We start from the raw sequence: 7,616 nt of genomic DNA, 5'->3' as shown, positions 1-7,616 counted from the left end.
TGGGCACCGTAAAGTTTTTACAGCTCCCCAGGTGATTCTAATGAATTGCCACTACTGAGAACAATTGGGATAGAGAAATAATGTCTTTTAAAGATGGCAGCAAGTTAAACACCTATACATGCTGAAGAATGGCTCCATAGAAGAGAAGCCACTGACGCCACGTAAGGAGGCAGAGATGATGATAATTGACGTCCTGGGAGGGAGGTGAGGATGGAGTCAGCAAGGTGGAAGATGAGCTTAGAAATAAGAAGTACTTCTTTCATTATGGCAGGAGAAAGGGAGAAGCAGAGGGTTGTGGGTGGAGTCAGGGTTGAGGTTCTGCTGGCAGGATGGCAAGGGGGCAGGCTTCTCATAAGCCTGTGTTCTCTGTGAATCAGAGGAAAGAGTGGGGGTGGTGAGCTTGACATTTGGAGGAGAATGGAAAGGACTCGGCAATGCTGGGTGCCTAGTTTATTGGAGGAGCTGAACTTACAGTGTCAGCGATATGTCAGGCTGATGGTTCTTAGGAGAACATTAAGAAACGTGGGGCGCCTGGGTGGCTCAGTTATTAAGCGTCTGCCTTCGACTCGGATCATGATCCCAGGGTCCTGGGATCGAGCCCCACATCGGGCTCTCTGCTTAGCAGGAAGCCTGCTTCTCCCTCTCCCACTCCCCCTGCTTGTGTTCCCTCTCTCGCTGTGTCTCTCTCTGTCAAATAAATGAATACAATCTTTAAAAAAAAAAAAAGAACATTAAGAAACATGAAGAGAGTACTTGCCTCAGCATGAGGTTTACATTCTTCATACCATGTTGTTAAAAGGATTCAAAGTTGAGCAGCTCTGGGAAGCACTGGGTGGGGGGCATAGTTGCAAATCAACCAATGAAATCCCTTGTAAAGACATCCTCTAAATCCAAAACAAATCAAACAAAAACTTCCATTGCTATAAAAACAAATCAAACAAAAACTTCCATTGCTATAAAAACATTAACACTAAAGAGACTATTAAATGCATTCTACATATTTTATACATAAATTCTCTATACTTTTATCACTGTTTGCTTCCTAAAAATGTTGCAGGATCGCCCTCCCCGTATTTGCAGTGAGATCTTTACAGATGTGTTCCACAGCCTGAGATTCTCCCCATTTCCCACAGTCGTCTAGTCCCACACTCACTGCCTTTCTGGTTTTATAATCGACTGACTCTGTATTTGTGAAGGCGCAATCTGAACATTCTGGGAAGTTGTGAGAAAAAGTTGCAAGGAACGGAGGGATTTCCCAGGAAGTGGGAATGTTAGTGCTAAAACCTGGGTTCCCAGGCAATCGGGAAGGGCTGGTCACTCTGCTGCTCTCTCCCTCACAACAATCCCTGACCCCTTTATTGGTGACAAGTGCTTGCTCTCACATGGCCTGAGAGACTAGCAGAGTGCCAGGCTCAAGGTGGGAAGCCAATATGGTGGAAGGAGACACCAGGACTCATTTGATGACCACAGATTCTTCTGTTAGCTTCCTTCTGCTCCATCTGGCTTCTTACTACGGTGGAGTAGAGCACCCTCAAAGGGTTAACTCCTAAGACTCCTGTCCCTTTTTTCTTTGATACCATTGTTCTTTTGATATATATGTTCTTGACTTCTTTTTTTTTGTCTTGGGGCTGGTGGCCTGAGAAGACTTCCTCCCTTCCCAAACCATATTTTTCTCCTTTCATCTTCAGATAAGATAAACTAAATTAAATACATAACCTTAAATTATCAGGCCAAACACTTTTTTGATTAAAGAATTTTAAACAGGACCGCCTGGGTGGCTCAGCCTGTTAAGTGTCTACATTTGGCTCAGGGCATGATCCCAGGATCCTGAGATCGAGTCCCACATCGGGTTCCTTGCTCAGTGGGGAGCCTGCTTCTCCCTCTTCCTGCCATCGCCCCTGCTTGTGCTCTCTCTCTCTCTCTCCCTTTCTGACAAATAAATAAAATCTAAAAAAAAAAAAAAGAATTTTAAACATCTCAATACTAAAAGGGTGTTTTGCTCTTTAAAAATGGAGACCATCACCTGACCTCTTCTGCCCTTTGACAATAGAAGCCAGGTCTTTATCAGGAAGAAACTCTCCTCTTTCTTCTTTATTCTACATTGTACTTTGCTTAGAAGCAATTTTAAAATGATCTTCAGATGAAAAGTCACATTCTTAAGGGAGAACAGAAAACACTTTGTACAACAGGCTGAAGAAATGCGTTTTTCTTTGTAGTAAACCATCCATGTTTGTTGATTTGATGAATAAATGAAGACAAAGGAGACTTTTTAATGATTGAAAGGTTTATCTTTACAACCCCATTATTTTTTCTGCCTTCACTGAAATTTGGCAAGTATGTATATTTTATCACTAGGTGTAAAGTTCTGATCAAGACTATGGAGTGTACCAGGACAAGTAAAGCAAGGCCTTGGCCATAATAATCAGCTATACTCAATTAGGAGAATGTGGTAAGGTGACGAAAGAAAATTACAGAGCAGAGAGAAGATCACAACTTACTCCAGAATACCTTTTCCACAGCAACGTGGCGAGTCAATCCAATTATAAAATAGAGAGGTATTAAACATTTGTGTGAAGGCTCAGAGAGGGAAAAAAAAATGGAGTGAATAAATTCTGCAGATCTTGTAGATTCTCCTGTAGGATCTACAAATTCCTTCCTCTGGAAAATATGGTGACTCATATTTTGGTTGCTTTTGAAAGTTTTTCCTAGGTTTCATGTGGCCCATCCTCTGCGCAGAGTCACATGCAAAAGAAACATGAATCTGTCCCGGGAAGCCTTGAAGATTCATGCATATCTCTGATGCTGGTGTTTTTAGAGCCAGACCAAATACATGGCACCTTACAGAAAGCATCCCTGAATCCTCCTTGGCCATAGTTCTTTTTTTCTAGAGCTCTGTATTCATGACAGCCCCTAAAAATCTCTGCTACTCACTCTGCTCCGCAGTGGTCCCTCTCCAATGCCTCCTTCCCCTTCTTGCTCTTTCCCAGCTGTACAAACCTGTCAGGACTCCTGCTCCTAATGGCCAGGTCTGCCAGGTTGCTCTATGATGCTGGAGAACTCCATTTATTCTCATTTCTGTAGAGTCCTCTGGGAAGTGTTGTTCACTCTCTCTGACTGATATGGGGAAAAAGACTACGGAACATTTCTGGCCAACAAAATTCTCTACTTTGTTCTACTTGCATTCCTTGGTGGCGAAAATTCTCTCCGGGACAGTTTAGGCAGCTGGGGGCAGATGGGGCTCAAGCCAGAGTGGAAGTGAAATGGAGGTAAGGGGTGAAGGGGGGTTTGTTTTCCCATCAGTCCATCCACTAGTGACAGCTGTGTAAGTCAAAATGTGAACCCCCACATCATCTATGTTAAGATTTGATCTTGCTGACTGGCTACCTAAACAAATCTTGTCTTTGCCCCATGAGGCCAGTGTTACTCACGTTCAAATTAGTTCTTGGCTTCCCACCATCCCCATTCTGATGGTGTTGGGCCTTACAGAATGTTGTCATCTCCCTCTCACCTTAAACCTTGATATAGTTGACCCTGGGGCAGTTTGTGTGACTGTACTCATAAGGGTGTGCACATGCTTTGGCCCAGTGTCTCCACTTCCAGGACTCTGCCAGAAGAAATAATCAGAGATGCAGATGATTATTTATACCTAATATAGATTTACTTATAATAGTGAAAAAATAGGTACAACCTAAATGCCTACAAATCAAGAAATGGGTAAAATTTTTTGATAAGTTATGTGATGAAATATGTCTCTATCAGGATGTTAATACCGAAGGATATTTAACAACATAAATTGTTTCTAATTTAGCTTTAACTAAAAATCATGAATGAGGGGCTCCTGGGTGGCTCAGTCGGTCAAGTGTCGCCTTCGGCTCAGGTCATGATCCCAGGACCTAGGTCGAGCCTGGCATCAGGTTCCCTGCTCAGCGGGAGGTCTGCTTCTCCCTCTCCCACTTCCCCTGCTTGTGTTCCCTCTCTCGCTGTGTCTCTCTCTGTCAAATAAATAAATAAAAATCTTTAAAAAAAAATCATGAATGAAAATTCTACTTGAAATACGATATCAGTTTTGTATGTGCATATATATGTATATATGTGCATGTGTGTTTCTATACAACACACAAATACAACCACCACACACACAATTTGGTTGTCTCTGGGTAGTAGAAATACAGGTATTTATTTATCTTTCTGCATTTTTTTCATGAACGTATATTTATTTTACATCATAAGGGAATAAATACTATTGTAAAATAAATGAAAAACTAAAGTGGTTCTTAGCATAGCAACTGATGAAAAAGGAAGCTGGAAGAATGTAAATGGTTAACAATATGGGAATGGTTAAATAAATGAAGGTATATTCATAGGTCTGGCCCCAGGCTCCACTGATGGCCACACCTCCATCCAGCTCCTGGCTCCTGAATATGTAGGAATGTACCTCAGGCCCCAAAGCACTCCCAGACTGCTCCTCTCTGCCCTCTCCTGATCCGGCTGCCTGTGATGATGTGACCATTGACCTCTTACCTGCTTGGACGTGACTGCTGGCATTTCTTCTTTGTTTGGAGAACCCTACTTCTCCTGCCCTGCATTTCAGCGGAACCGGCCCTCCCGCACTCCATCAGGTGTGGTCCTCAGATACCAACTTTGCCAATCAGTGACTCTATCCCCCGGGGCCGCGGCGGCTGGTTCAGCGGAGACAACCAGAATCCCTGCTGATCATGTTCTTCAGAAGCCACCAGGAAAACTGCTATCTCCTCCTTTGGGATCAAGATCTGTAAAGATAAGCCAGAGAGTCTTATGACCTGCTTTCTTTCAAGAAAATCCCCAGATTGTCACTATTGGAAAGAATGATACCAACACATGAATAGAGAGGAGAGATAACTAATAAATTAAGTCCTAAGTACATTGTTTGAGCCTCTGGATGCAGCAGTGACGGAAATTGTTTTTGTTTTTCTCATCTAATAAATTTCTCCCTTTCCTCCCTCCCTTCCTACTTCCCTGCTTATCTCTCTTTAAAAACAAAATTTTTTTTCTGTTGTTCATTTTTTTTTTCTTGAACTTGTTTGAGAAAGGGCTCTGTCACTTGTGACTAAAGAGTTCTGACTCAGTTACCCTACCTTGGATTTGACGACTGGCTTTTGGAAGCAACCACTTGCCTTTTGGATGCCAAGCAAGTTGGGACTCTTTCTAGAGAAATTCTTAGATGGCCTGGCTTTACATAGAACTTTCCTCTCTATTTCTGGATATTTTCTGTCCTTAGTGGCTGGAAATTTCTTTCCTCCCTACCAGTAAGAGAGTGAGATCAGATATATATCATTTAATATTTTAAAAGCACTAAAAATTGTTTTGAAAGCATTGTTAATGGCATGGAAAGATTCTTGTAATATATGACTTCAATTATTTCAAGTATGTAATAGCTAGTCACAGAAAAATACTGGAAGGAAATGTATCAAAATATTAACTCAGTGATTATATCTGAGCAGTAAGATTATAGGTGATTTATACATTATATTTTCTAATTTTATAAATGGATATGCAATTTATTTTGAGATTAGAAAATAACAGGAGTGATTAAAATAAATACATAAATTATAATATATTCATCCAAAGGACTATTTTGTAGTCATTAGAAAGAATATTTTGAAAACATTTCAGTGACATTGAAAAATGCTCATAATAGAACAGTTAGAAAGGTGGACAAAACTGTATATAGCCCTGATCTCAACAATTTTAATTATATTAAATTAAATTATTTTGATTATAATTAATTATTAATCATTAGTTTAATTATATTAAATTTTATATTATAATTATATTAAAAGATTTTATGAATTCTAAAAATTTTTTTTATATTTTAAAAGATTTTTATTTTCAAATAATCTCGACAACTAATGTGGCGCTCAGATTTACAACCCTGAGTTCAAGAGTCGAATGATCAGACTGATCCAGTCAGGTGCCCTTCAACTATTTCAATTCTAGATGTGTAAAAATAGATGCATAGGAAACGACTGAAGAAATCGCTTCAACATAATAGTTGTTATCTCTGAGTTTTGAAATCATGGTTTTTGGTTTCTTCTCTGACTTTTAGAATCAGAATTCTTTTATAATTATACTAAAATAGGGATGCCTGGCTGGCTCAGTCAGGAGAGCATGCAGCTCTTGATATTCAGGGTCATGAGTGCAAGCCCAATGTTGGGTGTAGAGATTACTAAAAAAAAAAAAAAAAAAAAAATTAAAAATAAAAACTTAAAAAAATTCCAATAAAACAGTAGAAGTTTACTCTGGTGGAGAAGAGGTTTGAGAAGTCACCTTACTCTTCCTCACTCCTGCCCCTTTGATATTGGAAGCTCTAGACCTTTCCTCCTTTTCTCAGATCAAGAGCTGAAGTCCCCCCTCTTTGCTGAAGGAAGTAGTGAATGGGAGTCAATTTCTTTTCTGGGCAGAAACTGAGGCCCTGTAAACTTCACGGAGATGATTCTGTCTACATACAGCCAAGTTTCCCCTGCTTTATCTCCCAATTTAGCTATAAAACAAACACACACACACACACACACACACACACACACACACACACACACACGTTTATTTACCAGCAATTAAAGCAGAATTTCTCAGAAAGGAAGGAGCTAAATCTGGGCATGTAGCAAAAGAAAAAATAATATTTACATAACATATCTCAAACGCAAACCACGTTTTACATTGTGCTAAGTACTTTTTGTACATTTTCTCATTTAATCTTTTCAAAATCCCTGTGGAAAAAAAAATACCATCACTTCCCCCTGATTAATAGATCAGCCAAACAGAGTCTTAGAGAACTTTGAAATAACTTTACCAGTTCACACAGTCAAGAAGTGGTAGAAGTAGAATTTGAAGCAAGGCAATCGTCCTCTAGGGCCTATGCTGTTAACCAATATATATATGGCAAACTGTGGTAATATACACCATGATTTTTGTATTAACTCTAATGCTTGCTTAGTTGAGAATTGGTGAAGCCCTTGCAAAGGGTGGTTAGGGAGAAGTTTCCGTTCTTTTTCTGTGTTCATTATTAGCTGATTCTGTACCATTTCTCGATGTTCATCTGTGGAAGATTCATAGCTGATATACAGCAGAATGAAGATTCCTTTGGATCCAGGATTTTAAAAATAATTATAGGAAAAACTCAACTCATCTGTAATTGATTAGCACTGAGACTTTAAATACAGTGTTAAGCAGTTATGTGTGTAGTTTTAGATATTTCTGCTCCTACCAGCTACTGTATAGATTTGTGTAGGCAAAGAAGACAAGAAAGAATATTCTCTACTGTGCTCTCTGTAGAGCTCTAGACACATTTTCTAGTCTCCCCTCACTTTGTTCTGTGTTGCTGGGATATGGAGCAGTTTAAGGATCACCTCAAGTTTTTTGTTTGTTTTTGGTTGGGGAGCAACATTTAATTTAAGACTTACCTGAATAAGTGATCTCCCTTTTGCCAAAATTGTTGCTAGTGTGGTGCTATATTTGAGGGCTCTGAATGGCATTACCATGGTTCTACCTTTGACTTTTTCATATCCATATAAGTGGGAAACCTCTTCCAAGAAGCAGGAAGAAGCAGTGGAGTCAGTGCAGAGCCAAAGAAGCAGCTG

The 7,616-nt window shown here is 39.8% G+C and overlaps 1 long non-coding RNA gene across 1 annotated transcript; it reads right to left on the bottom strand.

Moving 5' to 3' along the window:
- Window positions 1–778: 778 nt before the first annotated feature.
- Window positions 779–7,616, bottom strand: LOC113918489. Its single transcript, XR_003518582.1, has 4 exons — window positions 7,440–7,616; window positions 4,522–4,769; window positions 3,509–3,604; window positions 779–884 (listed from the first exon to the last, which is right to left on the bottom strand). It is a non-coding gene; the product is annotated as an uncharacterized LOC113918489 (long non-coding RNA).

The sequence above is a fragment of the Zalophus californianus genome, chromosome 1 (assembly GCF_009762305.2).
Source record: "Zalophus californianus isolate mZalCal1 chromosome 1, mZalCal1.pri.v2, whole genome shotgun sequence".
Taxonomy (NCBI): Eukaryota; Metazoa; Chordata; class Mammalia; order Carnivora; family Otariidae; genus Zalophus; species Zalophus californianus.
The sequence above is the reverse complement of the archived record's forward strand: the minus strand, read 5'-3'. Positions and strand labels throughout refer to the sequence as shown.